General features: G+C 43.5%; 1 long non-coding RNA gene across 3 annotated transcripts; it reads left to right on the top strand.

Annotated features, from left to right (window-relative positions):
- Positions 1-25,433, top strand: LOC116147643 (uncharacterized). Of its 3 annotated transcripts, none has more exons than XR_004131191.2 (6): positions 1-233; positions 1,891-2,183; positions 3,534-3,653; positions 4,560-4,735; positions 6,837-7,009; positions 25,008-25,433. It is a non-coding gene; the product is annotated as an uncharacterized LOC116147643 (long non-coding RNA). The 3 variants fall into 3 exon arrangements; XR_010381256.1 differs by having other exon boundaries at positions 1,891-2,119; XR_010381255.1 differs by having other exon boundaries at positions 1,901-2,183.
- Positions 25,434-26,392: the final 959 nt, after the last annotated feature.

Genomic DNA, 26,392 nt, shown 5'->3' on the forward strand with positions numbered 1-26,392 from the left:
CTCCCTCCCTCCCTCCCCCGCGGGAAGGGTTCGTCCAGTTCTCTGCAGGGCAAGGGAGGAAAATCAAAGGAGTAACCGGGAGTCACCAGGAGTAACCGGGAGAACCACCAGGCAGCAAATAAATGCAAGCAAAGAGATATCGCCGCATTTCCAGTATGTTCGAAAGACAAAATCCATTCAACTCAAGGCTACAAGTCTTCTCTGAAGGACCTTCAGACCCAAGGGAGACAGAGGTGAGAAGGGGAGAAGGGGTTCCCCTGGCTTATGAATTTCACTAGTGCTTTCTACTAGATTACTGTGTCATCAGATAGCGTGAGTGGCCGGCCACAGACTGGCAGCAGCAGGTCTCACGAGCCTGTCCACTAATAAGTAAGGGGGGAGAGTGCTGTCTTTCTGTTGCCTGAAAATGTTAATTTATGAGAACTTCAGGACAAGAGCTGTGGCCCTCTGAACACTGTTTCTACACAAACATCAGCCAGTTTATATTTTTCAGATACTCACGTTAATGTCCTACAACTATCTGTAAATTCTAGGTGATGTGGGCAATGACAGTATTAGTGAATTTTAAGGCTCTTTACATTCTTCATAACTTAGCATATAACGATCGTACTTCAGTCACCATCATGTCCCAAACCTGGACGTGAAATCTTTCCAGTCTTTTGCTGGCATATATTTAGTCTGCCTTTGTGTGTACATGTAGCTGCAATACTGAAGCAAGTTGTACGGTTAGACATGAGCAACACCTTTGCTCATTTGAATAAATGCGCCCCAAATATAACACTTGCTTTTTGAAAAGAAAATTCTCATTATTTTTTTTTTGAGTATCATTATTGACCCTGGCTTTTCATGACTTAATATATTTTAATTAATCATAATTTTTTGGTGTATTTTTTTGATACTCAAATTGCTGAAATTTGGCCAGTGGATCCCCCCTTTTAAGCTGGTTTCTGTGTCTTTCTCCAGAATTTCTAAGGCATCATGGCTTTCTGACATAAATGTTCCAAGTCTAGAATATTACCCCCAGAATGGAATCAGCTTCTCTCCAAGGAGATCTGCTTTCATTTAGAGGAGAATAAATAGTTCTGGTTTGTCTGCTATAATGTGAAATGTGTGTAACTGAAAAATCTCACATTCTTACAAAATCACACATTAAAAGTCATGGAGTTTATGGGGTAAATAAAGTTAGGGAGACCACTCAAAAGACAGGCAAACTTGCAACCAAAGCACTAAGAAAAACAATCACTGGTACCTTGGCAATCACCTTGGACGACCCAGGCAGGCAGCTAGACATGGCTAGAGGCTACACTGGAAGACATTAAAAACTCACACAAACGTCGAGTGGAAATGCTGGCCACAGTTTGGTTAGAGCAGAGCTGGGGGCTGCTGGGTCAACCCAGACTGAACCATCTCTGAGCCAGGAACTTCTCAGGCACAGGAGCCAAATGTGGCACAAGGCTGGGTGCACTGTCTGGGCCTCCCCAGAAAGCCTGGTGCAGGTGCTCATTTTCAATTTTTGCAAAACTCAGCTAAAGGAACCCTACTCCCAGTGCAGCACTGAGCTGTGGGATTGTTTTCTTTCCTGCTGAAGGTTGTAATTCTACTCCTACTCTTCTGCTTCCCCTCGCCTAGAGAAAGTCTGATATGATCAAACTTGACTTCTAAGTTAGACTGAGACCATTGTCTAACCACACATGAACTAATTCGTGTGGTAGAAGCATGCTTTGTGAAACCACCAGTTTCTTCCCTGTTCGTACATGCAGGGCACATTGAGAGGAGGAGGCTATTCCCCCGCCTCCTCAAATCTGAGCTGACTTACGACAGCTTTATCCAACAGAGTACAGCAGAGCTAACCCTGCAGGACTCCCAAGACTGTCATTAGAACTTCTGCAGCTCCCCGCAGGTGCCTTGGAATGCTCGCTCAGGACGAAGCCAGCCACCATGCAAGAAGTCCAGTTACCTAGGCCACCATACTGTGAGGAAGCCCAAGCTAACCATATGCAGATGCCGCATGGAGAGAGAGATGCCCAACCAGCTCCCCGTTATTCCAGACTTCCCATCCCGGATGCCAGACATTTAAAGATGACGACGTCAGCCACAGCCATCACCTGGCTGCAACCCTGTAAGACCCAAACCAAGAACAGCTCAGCTGAACCAATCAACCTCCAGAACTGTGAGAGATAATAGTAGGTTGTTGTTTCAAGCCTTTAAGTTTTAGGGTGCTCTGTTATGCACAGTTAACCAGAACTTAGAGGAATATACTGTATTAGTACATAAAAATTAGGCAAAGGGATAAAGAATAGATTACCTGTCTTCAGTGTAGTGTTGGGGTAACTGTAACTGGGCTACTTAGAGTCAGAGCTAGAAAAGATCCCTTTTGTATACATGAGTTCACACATGAACACTTTTAAGGTTTTACATTTGGTCTGTGGCATACCCACTATGTCACCTCCTATTCCAAACTTTAACTTCTTTTCTTTCATAATCTGCTGAACCATAGAATTATTTATAAGTTAAAATAAAATAATTAACTACGCATTTGTTTTATCCTTCCACACAAAATGAGCCCACAGTAAAAATGTTAATATTAACACAGATAATAAGACCAATGGATGGTTAATAAGATTTAACACTGCAGTGGTTTGGCAGCCGTATATGGAGATAAGCCATTATTAATTGCTGCTCGGATTCCTTTGTTTTGATTTATTGGGGTTGAAACGTAAAACTTCCTGCTGTGTTTAGGTTTTGAGATTGTTAAAAGCCTTATTTTCACCATGCTACTGTTCCAAATACCAGAAATCATAATGTATTTTCTAAAGTATTAGTAGAACCAGAAACAGCTTTTAGTAGAGAAAGAGAAAACACAACTTGTTTTATTTACATTTGCAGTCATTAAAAAATACCATTTTCATCTATTACTACCTCTTACCTGCATTTTGTGACGTTTTAAAACGTCTCTAGAATCTGTTTCATGATTTTTGACATCCAAACAAACAACAGAGGTTTACATTTCACGTGGGTGAAAAGAAACATTTATCATGAAACACTTTGATAACAAGAGTTCTGATGGCTTTACACCGCATGGCTGGGAAACACAGCCAAAAAGAATCACCGCTGGAGATAGGCAGTCTCACCTGAGACCTTGTCTCACCTGCTTTATTTAGCAAATATGCACTGGTGGCAGCATCTCCTCTTTTCAACAAAGAGGTATTATTTGCATATAATGCTCAATTAAACAAATGTATAGACATTTAGGAGCAAGAAAGATTGCTTACAGTTCCTTTTAATTAAAAAGTTTTCCTTTCTTAAAGAGACTTAAATTTTTTGCATCCTACGTTTCTCAGAAATGGGTTTGTATTACTCTGGGGTGTATAATCTTCTATTTGTCTTCCTTGCCATGTGATTTCACCACGTCTTGTCATTTTTGTCTGTGAACTCTGTTCCAAGGAGCCCTCTTCCATGGAGGTCCATGCACCTGCCCTTCACCCTGTAGATGGCCTGTGGAATTTACTGATTCCAGGTCATGTTTACATTAGTTTTACAGGTTGTGGAAAAGGTATGAGACTGAAGTTGGGGGAGGAAATGAAAACATCAACTGGAGAGACATAACGGTAGGATCCACGGCGTTGATTCACTAACCCGGTGCCTGTCACACAGTGAGTGCCAAATAAGTATTTGTCAAATACATGAACGGGGGAATGGGGGGGGGGGCGTTGGAGAAGAAGGGAGGGAAGGCAGAGAATTCTACTAACAGGAGGTGCAGTAGGTCTTTTTAAATCTAGATTAATCTTCACTTCTCCACCACCTCTTTCTTTCCATGCCACTGACTTGCTAAAGACACAGGGTAAATTGGATTTGGCTCATTACTTGCTCCTAGCATCATTTTATTTCATCTAGTATTTGGAGTTCTTGCTGCTCCTGAGTGCAGAGGTCATGTTTCCGCAGTACTTGCCTGTGAATGTCCCACCCACCCTTGAGAACCCTGCTCAAAAAGCTGCTCCTCTCTTTAAAGATGAAGCCTCTCCTGACTGTTCCAGAATCAACCCTCCTCATTCCTCTCTCTGTGCTCCACAAGCGCATACCCTGTCATTCTCTGCAGCCTTTATTTCACCCTGCCTTGCACTACGTATTTTCTGACCTGTGTCCTGGTAGGGGACCCTGGATAGTCTCCTTCAGGAGCTTCCCTGAAACACCACATTACAACAAGACTTCAGACATCCATTCTTTCGTAATCAGGTGGTCCTCCAAATGTACTGAGACAAAAAGCTGACTAATGAAACTTGATTGCTCAATAGCAGCTTAAATTTAGGCCCCAATACTATGTGTGAAGTGTAAGCGTGGGATTTTTTGCCATATATTTTTATAGGATTAGTGGGCTGCTGTGGCAGCATAGCCCATGCCCTGAAAACTACGTCAGTGACCCCAGTAAAGAGAGGGCCCACTGACTTTCTCCACGGGGTAGCCCAAGGCAACAGAGTGTGCCCTGGGTGGTACACTGGGTACCACTTGGAGACTGCAGGCTGTCAGAACAAGTCCTTCTTCCTTCTCTTCTCTGACAACAGGCTATGCTCACCCAGAAGGGCTGGAGATGGCACCGAAGCTCACCAGGGTTTTACCCATATCTCGTGGGGCTGAATTAAGATCCACTCCTTTAGAGAAAAAAGAACCTGCTTCCAATTCCATCCCGGGAACTAAAACATCAGTCCTGATGCAGCCTGTGTCCTACAGCACCTGGACTGTAAGTACGCTGCGAGCAAGGATCATGCTTTGTGCATAACTCCCATCCCTGCATTCCAGCATCAAACACTGAATGAGAACTTAGGGGAAAGGCAGATTCCAAATAATCCTTACTTGGTGAATTATTTCATCAAAGTAAATTAAGCATAGAGTTGACGTTTCAGTTCGAATGAAAAGTAGTCAGGTGTAGCCCATCAGCAAGGGGCACTAGCACAGCCTTGACCAGTTCTGGGTAGGGCTTTGCAACCCGCTCAGTAGCAGCTGGAGCTAGAAGGCACGAACCCATGGGTTCCTGCAGTTTTTGCCTAGGGTGTGGTGTAGAAATTAGAAACGCCTTTCAAATCAAATGTAAAGTTCCAAAATGAACAAAAGCGAAAAATAATCCCTCACTGTCTATTTTTGGAAATGAGAACATTTTATTAATACTAGATATTTCCCATAAATTCTTTGTGAATGCAAAGTCAGGTCTTTCTCTAGTGTAAAAATGCTGCAGTCATTTCTTACCTCATTGATTTTAAAAGCTCATTTTCCATTCAGATGCAATGCTTTCACTGTTTAAATAGCAGTTACCTGAATACACCTGTGAAAACCCTAGTTACATACACCTTCATTGACTATTTTTAGATTCACTAATCACTTACATTTTGCTTTTTTCCTCATGTGTATGAACACACACACACTCTCTCTCTCTATATATATATATGTATATTCCAGTAACATAGGTGAATGTACTTAATGTTGTCACAAATATCTTCAATCTGAAAAAAAGTTAGAGTATCATCTATGATTCCAGACTCCACAGTCACCTTGCAGACACCAAAATTGCTATTGATACAGTTGTTCTGCCTCAGCATCAGTTTATTAATGTTGGTCACATTCCCCGAAAGCCATCCACACACACCCTTCAGCAAGGGGAGTGAACATCTGATGCTGGATGAGAAATAATGTTGATAATTATGCAGGAAATAAATTCCCTTCCCCTCTTTTTTTTTTTCCTTCTTCCATATTTGTCATTCTGTTCTTTCTCATCGACAGTGTAGTTAGCTGAACTGACTTGGAGGAAGCATTGTTCCCATTTGGAGCAGTTTCCAGATAAATAAGGAGATCAGAGCTGGCAGAGCCCACCATTTATTACAACTTCATTCTGTAGAGGAGGAAACTGAAGTAAATTGATGTGCCCAGGGTCACCCAGCTAGTCCCTGTTATCAACTAGAATTCACTTTGGATGTCCCCCACCAGTGAGGGCAATCCATACCTTTGCCTCTCCTACTCGCTGCCAACTTGCTTGACAGGGATGCCTTGTCACCCAGCAGATTTGGAAAACCTTTCCAGGATGTCACACCATCTTCCAGACCCTCCTTCCCAAGAAGATGGGCCTTCTGCTGCAGCAAATGCCACACCTGGTGTCCTCACTGCTCCACGCACGGGGACAGAGGGTGGTACCTGGCGTCTGGGAGTAGCCCTGTGCTTCTCACAGCTCCAGCCCTAACTTCACCTTCCTGCCATCTGTGATGGGCTCCACGGACCCATCTTCAGGGACTAGGGTTCCCCGTTCTCGCTCTCCATCCCTCCCTGCGCTGCTTCCTCCTCGCAGGCAGCAGGGCCCCCTATACCCGAAAGAGTGTTAAAAGCTAAAACGGCCGTCGACTGCTCCCCATACCCCCGCTTTTTGTTTGTTTGGTTTCTTTTAATTCAAGCAGCTGGAGTGTGTTTGTTCTGGAGCTCCTGCCACAGGCAGCCCCTACCCAGCTGCAGAGGCTGTTTGCTGTAAGGACAGCCTCCCCACCTCCTCCTAGCCCCACGTCGCGGCTGCAAACTGCGGGCCTCGCTCCCCTCACTCCGAGACACTGGGCACAGCAGGAGACCTGGAAGCCAAGAGAACTGCTCCATTCGCCGTCTTCCGTTTACTGAGGGAGGGAGGGTATCAGCCCGCAGAGCTGGCTGCCACTGTGATTCTAATCAGGGCTGCCAGGTTTAGCAAAGGAAAATACAGGATGCCCAGCTGAGTTTGCCTTTCAGGTAAACAAACACTCTTAGTTTGTAGGTATTTCTCAATGCAATATTAGGGACTTATTTATACTAAGATATTATTTGTTGTTCAGATCCGACTGGGTGACCTGTGTTTACCTGGCAACCCTATTTTAATATGCAAATAAAAGGAGCTGAAAAATCTTCCACGCAAGATCCTGAAAGGGTCTGCATTTCCAGCAAGGCTGCGGGACAGCGAACATTGCTGACCTACGTTTGCCGCCTCCAGGAAGGAATTAGATGTCTGGTAAGTCCTGCATGAGGCATTAAGCACATGCCACACATGCCTGTAAAGCCTAGACAATGATTTACAAGCAGTAAAAATGGAAATTAACTCACACCCAAATCCAGAGGAGGAGAAATCCCAGAACATCAAGTCCTGCCTGCAGTTGCCAAGGGGAAAGCAAAACACTCTGTGACAAAACCAAATTGTTGCAAAAGCGTTTCCTTGCACAGAAAGAGTTACTTATAAGGAGAGTGGATTATATAAAAGCTTTGGACTTTGATAGAAAAGGCTCCTGAGAGCTTCCCATTCTGTAAATCCTGCCACTAGCTGGCACACAGCGCACACCCACTCTACCTACTACTCATGGCTTCGAAACACATCAGGTTTTACTTGGCTGACTCAGCAGCCTGGAATGAATTACTTCCTTTAACTCGGTGGCACATCTAAAAATCCCCTAAGTATTTATGGTATTTATGGCAGGCCATGTTTGTCTTGCTAAATTGTACAGGCATACACACGGAAACGCTCTTGGATTTACCACTCAATTCAACAGAAAGCCACTCATGTGCAAAATGCTGTGAGGAACACTGGGTGAGGATGGGGTACATGGTGTAAGGGAAGATGGGGCCAGCGCTGGACCCACACTGACGCCATTCTGCCCTCAGAGCACTTAGAATCCAGAGGGAAAGTTTCTGGAAGACAAGCTTCCTCCTCCAGCAGTACAACAGGTGCTGCCAATGCTGTGTTTGGGAAGGGAGATGGGGAGGCGAGGGGTGGGAATGCGAAGCTGGGCAGGGGGAAGGATGCATATTCAGTCTATTTGTTAAGTGATCTATGGATGTATGTGGAAAGAATGTCAATGTATTGTTTGGAACACATATCTAAGTAATAGATGCTCAACTGAATTCAAAAGTGCTAAATGTAATGGGCTCCAGCCCTACATGGTCAGTAGAGGAAAAATCAATTTACAGATTCACCAAGATTTGATTTCCACTTGGTTATGAAGTCCCAACTGTGTAACAGCCTAAACCTGCAGATGGCAACATAGAATTTTGTCTTTGAACGTGTGATGTTATCGACTGCAATATGTGAGCAAAACTCAGCCCGGAGGAGATGTGCTCCTACTCGGTTCCCCCTTTTCGAAGAAGGTCACCACTAAACTGCGTGATGAGGTTATTTTAAAAACCTGAATCCTGACCCAAAAGTGAAGGTATACGGATTGCTCTTTTGTTCTTCTCCTTTAAAACCTAGCTGGGATTTGCACTGTTTCCACAGCGTGGCCAGATCACGTCACTGTCCTGTAAAAAACCTGCCAAGTGGGCTCCCTCCTTGGCTCACAGCAAAACCTGCCACCCACTCTGCCACCTCCTGGCCACCCTTGCCGTTACCCCAAGAGGAGAAGGGAAAAGACCCCAGTTCTTGTCTTACTGGAAAGATAAGAATGCAGACAAGAGATGGTGCATTGTACAGCAAGGTTTTAAAGGATTTATTTAGGGAAGGAAAAGTGCACCTCCAAGAATGGGAGGTGGGCGGATCCAAGGGAGGGGAGCAGTGGTCTTTGTTTGCCCCTCCTCTTACACCCTCACTTAGAGGTGGTCTTTTGATTGATTGATGGCTCTTCTCCCTGGAGTGCTTAGTTAAGTCTGTCCTCTTTGCGCATGTCCTTCCCCGTGGTGTACAAAGAAAAACCCCTGCGGGGCCTACACAGCAATGCTAATTGTATCACAATGAGCACTGGGTCCTTTCCGGTTAGGTCCTTCTCGCTACTGCACAGCTGCAGCTATCAGGTTCTAACTGATTTCTTGCTGGCACTCATTTAGAGGAAATAAAGCCCCTTTATGTTGGAGGCGGGCATAATACCATCTTCCAGACCATCCTCCCTCTCCTTCCTCTCCTCCCTCTCCTCCACCTAACTACCTAATATTACCACCTGCTACTCTCCTTCTTTCACTGCTTCAGCCACACTGGCCTCTCCGCTCCCAGCACACACCGAGCCTGGTCCCACTGCAGGAGTGTGCTGTCTCCTGCTCCTCCATGTGGAGTGTACTGTGTTCACACCAGGGTTTCTTACTGTCATAAAGATCTCAGCTGAAATCTCAGCTCCACAGACAGGCCTTCCCATCTTATCCTGTCTGAAGTAGCACACCCCACCCAATGCACTCTTTATCGCATTCATACCTCGTAAAATTATCTACAAAAGCCTTGTTTAAGTGTTTCTTGTGTTACTGTCTGTCTTCCCTATAATAAGGGCACAGTCTTAATTATCTTGGTCATGAGAGCATCCCCTGGGCTGGGGACAATGTCCCCACACAGAGTAGGTGCTCAGTAAACATTTTTGATTGAACAAGTAAATTTCAGCTGCAGCCAGAAACAGGGCTTTTCAACATACTTCTACTAGAAAGGACACATGTCAGTGATGGGAAGGAGGTCCCAGACTCTTCCCTTTTTAGAAATCACTAAGGAAGAATGCAGTCAATCTCCTTTGAAAAATAACTTTATGTAATTTCTTGGAAAGCAATCTCCTGCTGTAGTAAATTTAAAAATTAGGAGAGGAATGTTAACTAGTCTTGACTTTTAGTCTAACTTTCTCTTAAGACATTTTCATAGAATTTCAATACATAGGGTGACCGATTTCTGACTCTCTGACAATTTTCACCACTGGAAGATGGCTGCTTTGACCCAACTTTTATATGCTTTGGTTAATGGAAACCCACTCGTAAGTGTAATTGAAAAAGGGGTTGAGTAGATACTCATGAGATTTCGAGGTCCCCTGCGGCATCTACCATTGCCTTTTTGTCTCTTGAGCCTGACGTCCCTTCCTCGGCCTCTTTCAGTGCTTTAACCAAAGTCCTGCACTTGCTCTGACTTTCCACCCATACTGGGACCCCACCTTGATTTCCACATGACCCGAGTGCCTAACACAGTCATGCATCCGTGGGAGTCTTTTATTATAGTCTCCATCAGTCCCATCAGTGGGTATGTGTTGAGTTCCTCCTTCAGGACAAGGAGCAGGTTTCTATAATCTTCCATGGGCCTCAGCTCCTCAGTCTGCAAAACCGGGACAGCGAGTACAATCAGCCACCGAGGACCTCCCTGCCCCTAGTTGTGAGATCTCTCTTCTGTCACCTTACCTTGGAAAATCTTCTCAAAGAAGTGTGTACAACCCTGGCATAAAAAATTATCTTAAAAACTTTAAAAGTAAGGGCATTTAATAACTCATCTCCCTCCCACTACTCTGTTGGAGCTCATATCAAATCACACATCATATTATCTGGAGCCAGGAAGCCAATAAATAGCTGGTTGTTTCTGGAAACACTTAGCCCCCTGGCTCTGTACACGTTCAGACTCAGTGATTCACACTGCCTACAATGAGAAAAGAGGTAGATACTCAAGTCAGTCCCCCTCCAAATCCTTCACTGGTGCTCACCAGGGGTTCACAGAAAGCCTGGGGACAGGGTGGGGAGCATGGTTTGTGTCCTGGCCAAGGAACACTGAGTTTAGAGAGTCACCTCTTTGTAGCAAGCCTGCTCTTTGTCTTCGGGGAGATGCTACCTCATCCCTCAGGCTGCCCCCTGCACACACAACCCTGAGAAGTGGCCCAGGAAGGGTGAGAGCTCGCATTCTCAGCACACCCAGTAGGAACTTGCAGGGACCCACATGGCGGATCACCTCTCCCAGCAAGGTCAAGAACCAGTCTCAGAGGACCTGGCCCAGAGCCTTTCCACTGAGTAGGAAGAGCCCTTTCCTGCCCACCAGGTCTAGACCACGGGCTGCTCGCTGAGCACAGGAGAATGTGAGACAGTGGAAGTAAAAGGTCAGACCTGCCCCTCTGGCCTTGAGGGATTGTAGGAGGTGAAGAGAGAGGAAGCGGGAGGGAGAGAGATGAGGAGGGAGGGCCTGGGTGAGAGGAGACCAGGAGAATGCTGAGGGCGTCAGGCGGGACTCTGGGAGGGGGTCGCCTCAGACGATATCCCCCTGCACCGACCTGGGGCCACCAGAGCCAAACTGCTCAGCCTCAGCGAGGCCAGGAGATGGGCGCTGGAAGTTAGCTTTCCAGAGCTGCTCTCTGTCCCACTGTGGTGCAGCTCAGACCCAGGCAACCCCTAAATGACCCAGAAGGGGGTGCACTGGACCTAACTTAGGTGCCTCTGGGGATTCCTTTGGCCCTGTGCTCCTGGGCCCCGTCCTGGGGCTGCTGCCAGCCGGGCTGGACCCTTCCCATCCTCTGCCACAGGCAGCAGCACAGCACTGTCTGAAAGCCTTGGTTTCTTCATTCATGAAGTAGGGCTGAGAACTGCACCTATCCCACAGGCTTATAGAACCAAACTGCACCTCAGTTTCCTCATCTGCAAAATGAAGGTAATAATATTATCTATTTCAAATGATCGATGTAAGAATTAAATGACTCGGCATACTTAGAGCATTTAAAACAGGGTCTGGTACTAATTAGCACTGTACAAATGTTTACTGTTTTATTCTACTTCCAAGTGAGATTTGCTTCATCAAAGTTTTTGCATGAAGATAGCACTTTGGAAATGAGAATATTTAAGGGTCACAGAATCATAGCCTTTCAGAGCTGGAATGGATTTTTAAAAATTAATCAAGCCCAACACTTTTGTGTTTCAAATGACAAAAACAGGCTCAAAGTTGCCTACCCAAGATCAGCCAGCCCACAGCGGCAGGGCTGGGACTAGAATCAGTTCAGAGCTCTTTCCAACATGCCACACTCTGCTCCATTCTTACCACGTAAAGCACCACATGCCCGTGGCCCTGATCAAGCCAGAGCCTTTGCTGCCATCAAGCTTGGATCCCGAAGCCAACACAGAACACAAAGAAAGAATTTTGAAATTCCCAACCTGCACCTAATTGTGAGATCACCACCACCACCATCCCACTGTCTTGGCTCTGAGATACCTCTGAAAACCTGATTCCCTAGCCCAGAACCTCCAGGGCTATTACAGAGCTCCCCCTCTGTCCTCCACCCACCACAGGTTTCAGTGGATTCTAGAGATTAAACAGGAAAGTTCTTCCAGTTCTTCCCCAACCAGCTCTGTTTATGCTCCCTCTTAATTCTCCCTAAGAAGTCTCTTGCCCAAGTAGAGTTTATGTAACTTTCGGCTAAGGTCAAAGCACTGTTCTCTTTCAGCAGCTGGATATTAATTGGTCATTGATCTTTGAACTATGCTTTTTCAGACTGCTGGACTGAGAAAAGTGAATAACATTTGTCTTTTGGAGTGCTTTCTGCAAAAATCTCTCTCAGCCATCCTTTCCTCCCCTTTGCCACTGCCACCTCCCCAAGGTGGGCCCTTTCTACATTCTAGGTGATTTATCACGAGGTGCTGTATTGCATTGATGACAGGAAGTGCTTTGGAGGAAGTTGCTTAACTCCTCTAAGCAGAGATGGCCAGAGTGGGCACACAGGAGCAAATTGTGTGCATCTCTTCCCAGCTGTGCTCAGTGATATGGTGTTGGCAGCCCACCCACTCCCATTCCCAGTGTGGGAGGATTCTCAGGTTTAAATTGTGATGGTCAAGCTTCTCCAGTTAAAGGTACTGCCTGCTCAGGGATGCCCTGGTCCTCAGGGATGCTCTCCAGACCCTGTGCTGCCTTTCCTATTTCCTGTTTGGCTTTCAGCTTTTCTTGTCTGTCAATATCATCACCTCCCAATGGAAAAACAAAAAAGTGGTTACACTGAGACGTGCCCACAAGATGCCAAAAGCCACTGAGCCTGACTTTATACAAAAAAACTAACTCTTCCCTGAACTCACCAGCTATGTACTTGGTTTGCTGGCTTCAGAAAATCTGCTTTGTGATTTGCTCCAAGATCCAACAAAATGGTGGGAGGAAAATGAACTATTACTGTCCTTACTTTCAGAATTTGCAAGGTTAATTATGGATGCCATGGTTCTGCACACTCCCTTGAAAAGCAGGAGGGGAGAAATGTTTTTCCACTTACTCTTTCCAACTTCTCCTTTCTGCCCACATCCTTACCACAGTTTACCTGGCTCTTCCCTGATTTTCCAGTTGGCCAGCTGTTACCATCCCTCCTCCCTGACTCCCCCCAAACCCATACACCTGATCTAAGCCACTTTGTTTTCCCTAGCTAACTTGTTCCAGATACAGACAAATCTCCTCCCTCCTCAGTTCAGCGTGGCAGAGTTCAGAAAGTTTTAAAAAGACATTTATTAAGAACCTAACTGGGAAGCTAGTATTGAGCTGGCATTCACCAGTGTGACCCTACTGTTTGTAAAGATATTGAAATATTGCAAATGACATGATCTTACATATAAAAAACCCTAAAGACTCTATACTGAAAGATTGTTATAAGTGGTAAGCAAATTCAGTAAAGTTGCAGGATACAAAATTAACATACAAAAATCATTAGCATTTCTATACACTAACAACAAAGTATCTGAGAAGGAAATTTTTTAAAAATCCAATTTACAATAGCATCAAGACCAATAAAATATTTAGAAATAAATTTAACCAAAGAGGTAAAATATCTGTACACTAAAAAAACTATAAAACATTGATGAACGAAATTGAAGAAGACACAGGTAAATGGAAAGATATCCCATGTTCATGAATTGGAATAATTACTTAAATTATTAAAATGGCCATACTATCCAAAGCAATCTACATATTCAGTGCAATCCCTATCAAAATTCCAATAGCATTTTTCAGAGTAGAAAAAACAATCCTAAAATTTATATGGAACTATGAAAGACCCCGAATAGCCAAATCAATCTTGAACAAAAAGAACAAAACTGAAGGCATCACACTTCCTGATTACAAAATACATTGCAAAGCTCTAGTAATGAAAACAGTATGGTAGTGGTATAAAAATAGACTTATAGACCAATAGAACAGAATAGAGATTCTAGAAATAAATTCATGCATTTACAATCAATTGATCTCTGGCAAAGTTCCAAGATCACACAATGAGAAAAGAATAATCTCTCCAATAAACAGTGTTGGGGAAACTTGGTATCTACATGCAGGAGAATGAAACTAGACCCTTACCTCACACCATATAAAAAGTCAACTCAAAATGGATTAAAGACTTTAATATAAGACCTGAAACTGTGAAACTATTAGAAGAAAACATAAGGGACATGCTTCTTGACATTGGTCTGGACAATTATTTTTTGAATATGACCCCCAAAATCACAGGCAACAAACCCAAAAATAGACAAATGGGATTGCATCAAGCTAAAAAGCTGCTGCATAGCAAAGGAAACAATCAACAGAATAAACAGACAATCCATGGAACAGAATAAAAGGTTTACAAACTAAACATCTGGTAAGGAGCTAATATTCAAATTATATAAGGAATTTAAACTCAATAACAAGAAAACAAATAACTCTATTAAAAAATAGGCAAAGGATCTAAATAGATATTTCACAAAAGAAGACCTATATGAAAAAAATAGAACATCACTAATCATTAGAAAAATACAAACCAAAACCACAATAAGATATCACCTTCACTTGTTAGAATGGCTATTATCAAAAAGACAAAAGAGAAGTTTTGGACGTAGAGAAGAGGGAACACATATACACTGTTGGTGGGAATGTAAATTGGTACAGCCATCATGGACAACAGTATGGAGATTCCTCAAAAAATGAAAAATTGAACTACATTGTGATCCAGAAATCCCACTTCTGAGTATATATCCAAAGGAAATGGAACCAGGATCTTGAAGAGGTATCTACAGTCCCATGTTCACTGCTGTGCTATTCACAATAGCCAAGATAGGGAATCAACCTAAGTGTCCACGAATGGATGAATGAATAAAGAAAATGTGCTGTATATATACACAATGGAATATTATTCAGCTTTAAAAAAGAAGGAAATTTGTCATTTGTGACAACATGGATGAACCTAGAGGACATTCTGCTAGTGGAAATAAACAAGGCACAGAAAGACAAATGCTGCATGATCTCACTTGTATGTGGAATCTAAAAAAGTCAAACTCAGAAGCAGAGAGTAGAATGGTGGTTGCCAGGGAGTTGAGGGTAGGGAAAATGAGGTGATGTTGGTCAAAGGGTACAAAGTTTCAGTTATGCAGGATACATAAATTGTGGGGCTCTAATGTATAGCATGGTGACTAAAGGTAGTAATACTGTGTTGTGTACTTGAAATTTGCTAAGGCAGTAAATCTTTACGTATTCTCATCTGACACACACCCAAAGGATAACTATGTGAGGTGATGGATATGTTGAATTAATTATGGTTATCACGTCACAATGTATCCATATATCAAAACATCACGTTGTACACTGTATATATTTATAATCTTTATTTGTCAATTATACCTTCATAAAGCTGGAGGTGTGGGTAGATACTGAAACACGAATTCAGCAGCCTCCCTGGCCTCCTGAAACCCACCAGCAAAGGCAGAGCACCTGGTAAAGCAGCAGGAGGGGCTCCAGATCTTTGCCCCAGCACTGAGCCAGCATCCATTCTATTGATTAATGCATGTCCTTAAAATAGTTGAATGTTACCCCTGTGCTAAGGGAAATAAATAAGATTATGCATTTCAGAGCTCAGATTCCTCATCTGAAATTAAGAGCGGCCAGAGACTGGCCGGCTTCCACTGCCTGGGGAACACAGCCAGACTCCTTCCACAGAGCCACCCTGTCCCAGGTAAACTCTCTTGTTGGCTGAGGTCAAGGACACTTAACTTCTGTTTCTAGCCTAGAACCTGAGGTTAGTTCCAGAAACATGAGGCCTCCTTGTCTGTTGATTCCCCGACAGTCACAGGGGATCAGAGCCCATCTCTGATGAAGTTTTAGAAGCCTGTCGAGATGTGGAGGAAGCAAGAAATACACTCATGGAGGAAGGGTTCTGTTTTGTTTTGAAGAGAATGATGGCTTTATTTATTTTAATGCTTAATTGTGATGAAATTCATAAAACACAAAATTTTCCATCTTAACATTTTTAAGTGTACTGTTGAGTAGTGTTAAGTATATTCACATCATTGCGCCACAAATCTCCAGAAGTTTTCAGCATGCAAAACTGAAACTCTGTAACTATTAAACAGTAACTCCCATATCCCTCCTCCACAGCCCCTGGAAACCACCACTCCACTTTCTGTCTCTATGCGTTTGACTACTCTAGGTCCCTCATATAAGTGGCATCATACAGTATTTGTCCTTTTGTGACTGGCTTATTTCTCTTTGCATAAGGTCCTCAAGGTTCATTTATGTGGTAGCATGTGTCAGAATTTTATTCTTTTTTAATATGTACAGTATTTGATATGTACATACCACATTTTGTTCATCCATTCATCTGTCAGTGGACAATTTGGTTGCTTCTACTTTTGGCCATTGTGAATAGTGCTGCTGTGAATCTGGAATACAAATATCTGTTCAAGACCTTGCTTTCAATTCTTATGGGTATATACCTAGAAGTAGAATAGCTGGATCATGTGAAAATTTGAATTTTAATTTTTTAAAGAACCACTCTATTGTTTTCTACAGCAGCTGCATCATTTTACATTACCAACAGAGCACAGAGGTTCCAATATCTCCATATTCTCACCAACATTTGTTATTTTCCCTTGAAGAACTGGTGTGATCCTGTAGGATGTGAAAATATAAATTTATTTCATCATCCTTTATTCTAGGATTATGTCTTTTCATACTTTTTTAAAGGTTAAAATCTCCTTCCTTTCATCAAATGGTGGCAATGATAGTAGTTTTTTTTTTTAATATCCTTAGATGGAAAAATTTAAAATTGTCACTGCTATGTCAATCTGTGCCCTTAGAAGAAAAATTTCAGGTCACAAAATCCAAGTCTAGAAACTATTGGACAGGAAAGAGCAATGAAGGCACTAACACTTGCTTGGGGTAAGAAGAGAATGTGTTTTAAAAACAAAAAGAGAGAAAAATAAATGGATTCTACCACAGATGCAATAGAGACAGAATAGTATCACTTAGCTGGAAGCCAACCCTACTCACTCTAATCTAGCGGAATTAGCAAATGGTATCAGAGGCTGTAGAATAGAGCCCTGTACCCGCCCCCTACTCTGACTTCTGGGGAATCCCTGAGTTGAGGATGGATGCAACAGAAACAGAATGACCTGTGCAACTGGTCATCGCTGATACTCTTCTTTACTGTTGTATTATTTTTTAATTATTTTTTTATTTTGGGGGCAGGAGGTAATTAGGTTTATTTATTTTTGGAGAAGGTGCTGGGGATCAAACCCAGGACCTTGTGCTTGCTAAGCATGTGCTCTACTACTTGAGCTATCCCCTCCCCCGCTGATACTCTTCTTTATTTCATTTTCCTCTTTAGTTTTTTCCCACTTAAATGCCTCACTTAAATGGCGTTCTTTATGCAGCTAGTAGCTGCATTGGAATTTGTTTCAGAGGAACTAAGGGGAAACTGCACATAACAGGTGCATTTAGAAATGCCATGCTATACAGAGCCACCTTGCACACAGCAAAAAGTCTAGAAAAAGTAATCTAATGCACACTACTCAGCTTTTCAAGATTTCAGATATCATCCCATTGTAGACCTAAAACCATTTAAATTTCTGTACCTTGTCATAATTCCAGCACCAAAGAGAGAGAGATGATTGAATTTATATGGCAGCGTCAACCAGGGATAATATCACATCATTGCTCAGAATATCCAACCCGGCTAATATATAAATGAGATGAAGCCTGATATTAGGGGCTGGTTTTTTTAACCAATAAGAACATGAAGAGATGAATTGGTGTGTCCTTTTAAATGTTATCTTGAAGGCTATCAGCGTATTTTAATGATTTTTGAAACACATTCTTTTGAATGATTCCTGGGGCAGTAAATTGCCATCCACTCAGAATGGATGTGATTTTGGGAAATAACTAAGTGATTCAGAGCCACATCTGGTGAAGATGATTGGAATCACGCAGGGAAATGCTAGTTTCATCAAAAAAAAAAAAAAGGAGATATGGCTACAAAATAATTAGCTGGTTTGTAAACTTTTCTGAAGGCAATTCCAAAAGAAGAATTTCCAGAAATACATTGAGCAATGGAAATTTTGCCAGTAAAAATGTGTAGGGGTGCAATTTGACTACTCTGAAGGAAAACCCACAAGTTTAAACTCTGCTATGAATATTTGGGGGAGGAAAACATAAACAAAAACACTGCTTTCCAAGGATACCTTCTAACTTAACCCTCTTGGAACACCAAACACATGCTGGCAACCCACAGGCCATATCTTGGCCCATATTTTGGTATTCTTTGGCTTGCAGAATATTTTTTTTAACTCTGAATATTTAAATTGGGAGATTAAAATTTTTTTATTTAAGTATATTTTTATTTAAGTAGTTAGTTTCTGGCATACAGCATAGTGATTCAGTTTTATAAATACATATATTCTTTTTCATTATAGGCTATTAAAAGATATTGAATATAGTTCCCCATGCTATATACATTTTTTTTAATCTCAATTTCTGACTAATCATGGAAAATCGGCAGAATTGTGCCATCATGGCCGGACAGGTTCTGGAGCAGACTGCTTGAGTCCGAAGCCCAGCTCTGCACTTTTCTACTTGCTTGGCCTTCAGGTTACTTAAGCTTTCTGTGCCTCAGGATTCAAAGTAACTCAAGTTCATTGTCCTCCTCTGAAAAATAGGGATAGTAATGGTAGCTCCCACATAGGGTTATTGTGAGCTTAAAATGAGATCATCTCTTTGCCTCAGTAAACGTAAGCTATTTCCTGGGAACACTACACCCTCTTTTCTGCAGCAGTCAAGCGGTGGCTGTCCTGATCATACAGGGCAAACATACTCTGGATCGACACAGTTGCCAGCAAGTCCACTCCACCCATTTCGTTACCTGCCCAGCCCACGTGGGCATCTGCCGTCTGCAGCCCCTGACTTGGAACCATGTATCTGGCCAAATAGCCACATTTCAAGACAAAGAAAGAATTACCTCCCAATCACAAAGTTGGTTAACAGTAGTGCTCGCCCGGCTGGCTGCCCGCCCAGGGCCATATGTTGTTCCTGAGACCAATACTCTTGGCTCTCACCCAAAACTCCAGTAAATTATAGCAGGGCCACAAAACCGTTCAAAAGGCACGCAGACTTGCAGAGCAAATGCAATTTCTTTCTTTCATCTGTAACTGATACTCTTCCTGGGATAGCAGGAATAACAGACTTGCCAATAAAAAGTCTTTCTATCTCTTCCAATCTAAATGCCTTCTTTTTGTGTAAAATTTTAGTCTGTTGAGAAGTAATTGAACTCTCCATCAGAACTGGTTTCAGCAGCCTCGTCAGAATGACTTCTCCATTCTTCTCCGCTGGTTGGCGTCTGGGGTGTATGAGGGACATGCTCTGTCTCTGAGGCTTTGGGGACAAAGGAGTCTCAAATTAGGCTTTGCAGGAGGTGTCCCCGGACCGCCAAGTGGCTGTGCATCTTCCTGTCATTCTCCGGCTGTCACTTTCCTTGACTTCCTCAAGGCCTGTCCCTTAATGGCCCACCCCACCCAGGCTCTCACCAACACTGAGACTCCCCTGCACTGCTAGCTCTAAAGCCCTTCACCGAGGACCCCCTAACCCTATCTCTATGATCTTCTTTGGCACGAGGTCCCCAGGCAAAACCTTAACCAACCTCCATGTACCCTGCCTGAGTCTGATGTCACTAGAAAAGAATCTGCAGCAAAACTTAAAAGCCAGTGTATTATTGTCAGGGAGAGATGGGGATGGGGAACAGTCCTGGGGAAGCCAGAGTGAGAGGAAAAAGTCACTGAAGCAGAGGACAAGGGATGCAAGCACAAGACGATGCTCAGGGGAACGCAGCTGGTTGCCCAGGCACATGGATATCTCTGGAGTGGCTGCATGGATCATGGAGTCTTGAGATAGTCAAAGAGTGTGGGGAGGGTGGAGGGAGGGGAGAGGGAGAGGGCGAAGAATGCATCCGCTGGCTCCTTCCCACTTCCTGTCTCTCCCAGTTCACACTTCACCCCACAAGTCAGAATTCTTCTGCGATTCTGGGTTGTGTTCCCTGCCGCTCCACACAGCACTCAGAGATGCCGCATCCCTGTCAAGTCAGGCTGCATCTGAACTTGAAAATGGTGGCGTCTGGTTTCAGCCACAATGGCTCCCATGGGGCCCACCTTTCAACAGTTAGGGGGTGAGGTCAATAGCAGGCCAGGGGCAGTGGCACACTCAGGCTAGGCATTACTGTACTTTGCTGCCTACAACGAGAAGAGAGCGGCAGAGGATGGGAAGGGTCCAGCCCGGCTGGCAGCAGCCCCAGAACTGGGCCCAGGAGCACAGGGCCAAAGGAATCCCCGGAGGCACCTAAGTTAGGTCCAGTGCACCCCCTTCTGGGTCATTTAGGGGTTGCCTGGGTCTGAGCCGCACCACAGTGGGACAGAGAGCAGCTCTGGAAAGCTAACTTCCAGCCCCCATCTCCTGGCCTCGCTGAGGCTGAGCAGTTTGGCTCTGGTGGCCCCAGGTCGGTGCAGGGGGATATCGTCTGAGGCGACCCCCTCCCAGAGTCCCGCCTGACGCCCTCAGCATTCTCCTGGTCTCCTCTCACCCAGGCCCTCCCTCCTCATCTCTCTCCCTCCCGCTTCCTCTCTCTTCACCTCCTACAATCCCTCAAGGCCAGAGGGGCAGGTCTGACCTTTTACTTCCACTGTCTCACATCCTCCTGTGCTCAGCGAGCAGCCCGTGGTCTAGACCTGGTGGGCAGGAAAGGGCTCTTCCTACTCGGTGGGAAGGCTCTGGGCCAGGTCCTCTGAGACTGGTTCTTGACCTTGCTGGGAGAGGTGATCTGCCATGTGGGTCCCTGCAAGTTCCTACTGGGTGTGCTGAGAATGCGAGCTCTCACCCTTCCTGGGCCACTTCTCAGGGTTGTGTGTGCAGGGGGCAGCCTGAGGGATGAGGTGGCATCTCCCCGAAGACAAAGAGCAGGCTTGCTACAAAGAGGTAACTCCCTAAACTCAGTGTTCCTTGGCCAGGACACAAACCATGCTCCCCACCCTGTCCCCAGGCTTTCTGTGAACCCCTGGTGAGCACCAGTGAAGAACCTGCAAGTTGGTGTAGATTCTGTTGCTCCGAGAGGTTTTCTATTCTTCTGCTGGTCACGTTCAGCAGTTAGCAATTTATTAAAAATCTTAGCTGGATTCTTCTTACTAACTTGTATGCATCTAGAAGCAGTGCCCATGGCTCATTCCTTCTCGGAGGTGCCTGTCTTTCCTTAGATTTCAAGTTAGTTGGTTGACCTGCAACCTCAGCTCTCCAATAGGTTCAAGAAAAGTTGTGGATTTGCAGATTTTCTGGCAGATCATCAGGTACTTGATTAAGGCCTAAAACATTAAAGAGAAAGAGATGAAAAGCCAACTGAATGACACGACTCAGTAGTAAACAGAGAAATTGGAGAACAAACCATCAAACAGCAAGAGAAAACTCTTGTACATTAAGTATATTAATTTGTTAAGAAAATTTTGCATTTCCAAAGTTTCACATTTTAGCTTGAACTGAGCTGGGAATGAATACGCGATGCAGGTGACTGTTGGTTTTCATTGACATCCTCTCTGAATTATATAATTCATAACCACACACATTTGTTATTTTAACAAAAATATTATTATGAGCTTAGGGCAGGGACACAACATCTTACCACTGTCACGAGCAATAAGCAAAGCATCCCAGTTGTATGTTGTTGGTTGCTGCTGAGATTTGGAGACACATCATCAAAACAACAGAATCCATATCTGTCCCACGGAGAACACTGGTATCAGCGCCTATCCAAGAAACAGAAAGTAGAAGTCTGAGAAGGGCTGGCTCATTGTGATCTTGGCATTTCTTTTTCTTTTTCTTTTCCTTTTTCTTTGCCTTTGCCTTTGTCTTCCTTGCCTTCCCTTCCCTTCCTCTTTCTTTCTTTTCTTTCCTTCTTTCTTTCTTCCTTCCTTTCTTTCTCTCTTTTTTCTTTCTTTCTTTCTTTCTTTCTTTCTTTCTTTCTTTCTTTCTTTCTTTCTTTCTTTCTTTCTTTCTTTCTTTCTTTTTCTCTCTTTCTTTCTTTCTTCTTTCTCTTCCTTCCTTCCTTTCTTCCTTCCTTCCTTCCTTCCTTCTCTTGTCAGTTCTATGCCTCTCCTTAACCTATTAGATAACTAAAAAAACTTGAGTTGCTCTTGGCACCAAGTCCGCATCCAAGAGCATCTTAAAATTAGTATTCATATAATTAAGTTGGGTGAGATGAGCCATGCTAGTAGGTCTCACATGTTGAGGTTGCTGCCCGGACAAGTAGAAACGTGGCAGCAGTTACAATCCACACTGGCTTCAATCAAGCTTCATTCCAGTAAGCACTTTGCCATCTCCTGACACCCAACAGTTACCTGGGTTGGAATCAGAGTTCCCAGACAGCCCAGCACCCCTACGCAATCTGAGCCATGTCAGGGTTTCCTTGTCTTCTCTTAAGTCACTTTCTTTAATCAAGCACTTCCAGAAATACATTTATAGAAAGAAAGGAGTCATAAGGATACCATGTGTAATATTTTAGCTGTGAGTGAATTCCTTAGACACTTAGTTGCTTAGAACTTCATTTGAAGAAATAACTAGCTTTTAGTTACTCTAAGATGAAGTCAGATCAAGCCAAAAGGTGAAATTCTGGAAATGCAAATGTTCTTACCAGCTTAAAGGAGGCAGGAAAGTGTCAAAATCTGGATTGCTGGTTCCCACACTGGCCCAGTTGCTTATCAGAGCAACAAAAACCAAATTCATAAAAATTTCATGTATCTTCAAATAAAGAGATAAATAAAAACCAGAAGCTCTGACCAAAACAAAAAAAAAACAAAAAAAACAAAAAACTGAACGGTGACCCACTGAGGAAAGTCTGATGTTACAAAATGATACATAGTCTATAATCTCCCCTCTTCCTGAAGAATTAGGGGTTGAACCTGACAGGGTCCTGAACAGAACAGGGCTTTGCAAAGAAAGGGTTCCTACTGCTTCTGGAGATGGGGAGAGAGCACAGCCAAGTTCTCCTGAGGTCAGAAGTTTCTAGTTGGTCAGCAGCCTCCCCGAATTCCAAGCCTCCCCCTTTACTAGGCGGGAGGAAGAGTTTTCTCTTGCAAAGCTGCCAAAGCAAGGGTTTTCCATGCAGATGAGCTCCTAACCACAGCCAACGGAGAAAAAAATTTAGTATTTTCTTTGGGCAGGAAAAACATTCTTCCAGCACATAAAAAAATTGTGTTCCCTCCATCCCATTACTGAGGATGTGTGTGAGAGCAGCTTGTAAATCTGCTGATTAGCCTGGAGGAGCTGCGTGGATGGAAATTAGGAGGAAGGGCTCTTTGCAGGGAGGGTACAGCTCAGGGGTAGAGCACATGCTTAGCATGCATGAGGTCCTGGGTTCAATCCCCAGTACCTCCTGTAAAAGAAAGTAAGTAAACCTAATTACTTACCCCCCTACCAAAAAAAATAATAATAATAACAGTAAAGTTTCTTAAGAAAAGAGGCCAGATCATCTGGGTTCAAATCCTGCCTCTTTACTCTTAAGTGGAAAATCGTTACCCAGTGTGCCTCTGATATGTTCACGTGTTTAATGAGAATAATAAAGTTACAGTGAGGACTAAGCAAATCACTGCCTGCAGAGTGGGGCCTGGGTCATAGAAAGCAGTCCCCAGACACTCCGAGCTATCACTTCAGCGGCAGACTTTCCACACTTGAATGGCTGGCTCGCGACTCCCAGTCAGCAGAGCTGGAGAGTCCCTGCAGGATGTTTGTTAGCTGAGCCTCTTCAAAGCCTCTGCCTCATAAAGGACTTTCCTCAATCATATCATCTTCTGGTCTTTGAGGTTCCTGGCTGCTCTGTGGCCCCACTGTGAGGGCCTAGGGAATCTAATTGGATGCTTCACGTACCACATACACTGTGATTCATTTTCCCCCAATGTGAGTATCTAGGCAAATATAAAGGAGGCCCAGCACTGCGGGACATGATCTAAACCTGGGGCAGGAGCACCACCCCAGCTTCAAGGGACAAAGATTTTGATCATTAAGTGCTTTCTGCTGAAAGATTTACAATCAAAAGGGGAAATGATGGAAAAACCTGCACATATTGAGTTGTGGGGAAGTCACTCTGGCTCATACATGGTTTAACTTAAACTTTACTGACCAAAGTGGCCTGTTTTGTGGTCTTTTGGACATGCATTGTACATCTGCTTTGGCCTAGAGGAGGAGAATGCATTCAGAAGTCAAAATGGGGTAGCTGTGGTTCAGACATCCAAGGGAAAAGTAGGTGGCCGTTTTGGACGTGATTTCAAGCACATTCCTGTATTGCTGAGAACTCGAATTTCATGAGCCGTGTCATCCTCAGAACGCCACCAGCCATTCTGAAAGCAGCGTCTGCTGGCCGATGGCAGCTGCAACCTTATGACCTCAAGGCCTCCTCTTGTAGCTATTAAATTTTTAAACAATAAAGTTGCTTTAGTTCCTATGTTAGCAGAAAAAGGAAACATGCAGTAGCCATCAGCTCCTGTTATGTATATGTTTAATACCACATCAAAAGTTAAAACCTACTTGGATAAAAGTGGACAACTGGCTACCTGGCTATAAGTCTCCCCCAGAGTGCCAGGTACAGACTGATTTTCAGGCTTACTCTCCTGAATTCCTCAGGGAATGAGATCTTAATCATATGAGACTCTGATCCAGGACTTGGACTATTTCTGACTTGGTGTCCATTCCCCAAGTTGAGGTAGGACTATGGCCTGTTTCAGTAGGAAGCAGCCAGAGTGGTTGTCACCCCATTCCCTGAAAGATATTGGGAGGGGTGAAATAGGATTGGAGATTGAAACCAAGTTCCCCTGCCAAGTTTATGATTAACCTCTCTATCCAAAACATCATCCTCCTTCTTGTCCAACACCTGTTCTGCTCAAGATTGAGGAACAGCAAAGAAAAGTGGGGAATCGAAACCCAGCAGGACCTGGGACAAACTCCTCCCCCGTATCCTCTGCTGCAGCTCCTCTCTGAAGTACCCAGATAATAGTATCTCATGCATAGTTCCTGTGCTTTTCAGATACTAAAAACCACCACCAAATGGAAGAAATTAACCACTTGATGATCATGAGGATGTAGCCCCCAGACCTTCTGGTGCCTAAGGATTGATCACCATCAACCACAATCCATCAACCAATCAGAGAATGATGCACATCCCTCCCTCAGCTGACCTTTAAAGATGCTCAGCTGAAACCCTTCCGGGAGTCTGGGGTTTTTTGGGGGCATGCGCCATGCATTCTCTTCGTTTGGCCCAGCAATAAAACTTTCTCTGCTCCAAACTCCGACGTTTCAGTTTGTCTGGCCTCACTCTGCGTTGGGCACACGAACTTGCGTTGATAACGTCTCCAAATGATGAATCTTTCCCTCTTCCTCACAGGTAACCACTGTCCTGACTTCTAACGCTACAAATTCTGGTTTTGGTTTTGAACCTCATGTAAAGGGAATTACAGACAGTGACTTACGTCTTGTTTCATTCATTTAGTGTTAGAATTGTAATGATCACGTATGCTGTTGCATGGAGGCATGTTTTACTCTGAATTTTTGTTTCAGCGTCATTTGGCACACATATGTGAGTGTTTCTGGTGAGTATATAGCTGGGCGGAAATGATGAATCACAGGGAATGTGTACATTCAAACTTAGTAGATAAAAGTAAATGATTTTCCGTGGTATTTGTACCACAGTGTACTGACTCAGCCATGGATAAGAATTTCGGTTGTTCCGTATCCTCACTAAAACTGGGTATTGCCAGTTATTTTATTTTTCATTTCAGTCACTCTAGAGTTTGAGTAAAATTCTCTCACTGGGATTCTAATTTGTATTTCTCAGATGATTAATTGTATAAACCATCAGATGCTTAATTAATGAATCTCAGATGCTTGTGAGAAATCTTTTTAAAATTTATTTTCTATTGAAGTATAGTTGATTTACAATGATGTGTTAGTTTCAACAAAGTGATTCAGTTATACATTAGCTATTCTTTTTCAGATTCTTTTCCATTACAGGTTATTACAAGATACTGAATATAGTTCCCTGTGCTATACAGTAGGTCCTTGTGAAATCTTTTTTTAAACTATTAAGATGACTATGATTTTTCCTTTTATATTGTAAATACAATAGACTGGATTGATTTTTCAGAAGTTTAACTTTTCACTCCTGGAATAAACCCAATTTGATAATCTTATCAAATTCAAGTTAGTATTTTGTTTAAGATTTGGCACATGTGCCACAAAAATTGACCAACAGTATTCTTCCCAGTAGTGTTCTTAGGTTACACTTACACTGACGTTCTAAAATAAGATTCAAAAGGTTAATGTTATCTTTTCCTTAAATGTTTGGAAGAATTCACTGGTGGGGTCATCCAGGCTTGAAGTTTTCCTTCATTTTGTTTTGTAGGAAGATTTTTC

The sequence above is a fragment of the Camelus dromedarius genome, chromosome 1 (genome assembly GCF_036321535.1).
Source record: "Camelus dromedarius isolate mCamDro1 chromosome 1, mCamDro1.pat, whole genome shotgun sequence".
NCBI classification, from domain to species: Eukaryota; Metazoa; Chordata; class Mammalia; order Artiodactyla; family Camelidae; genus Camelus; species Camelus dromedarius.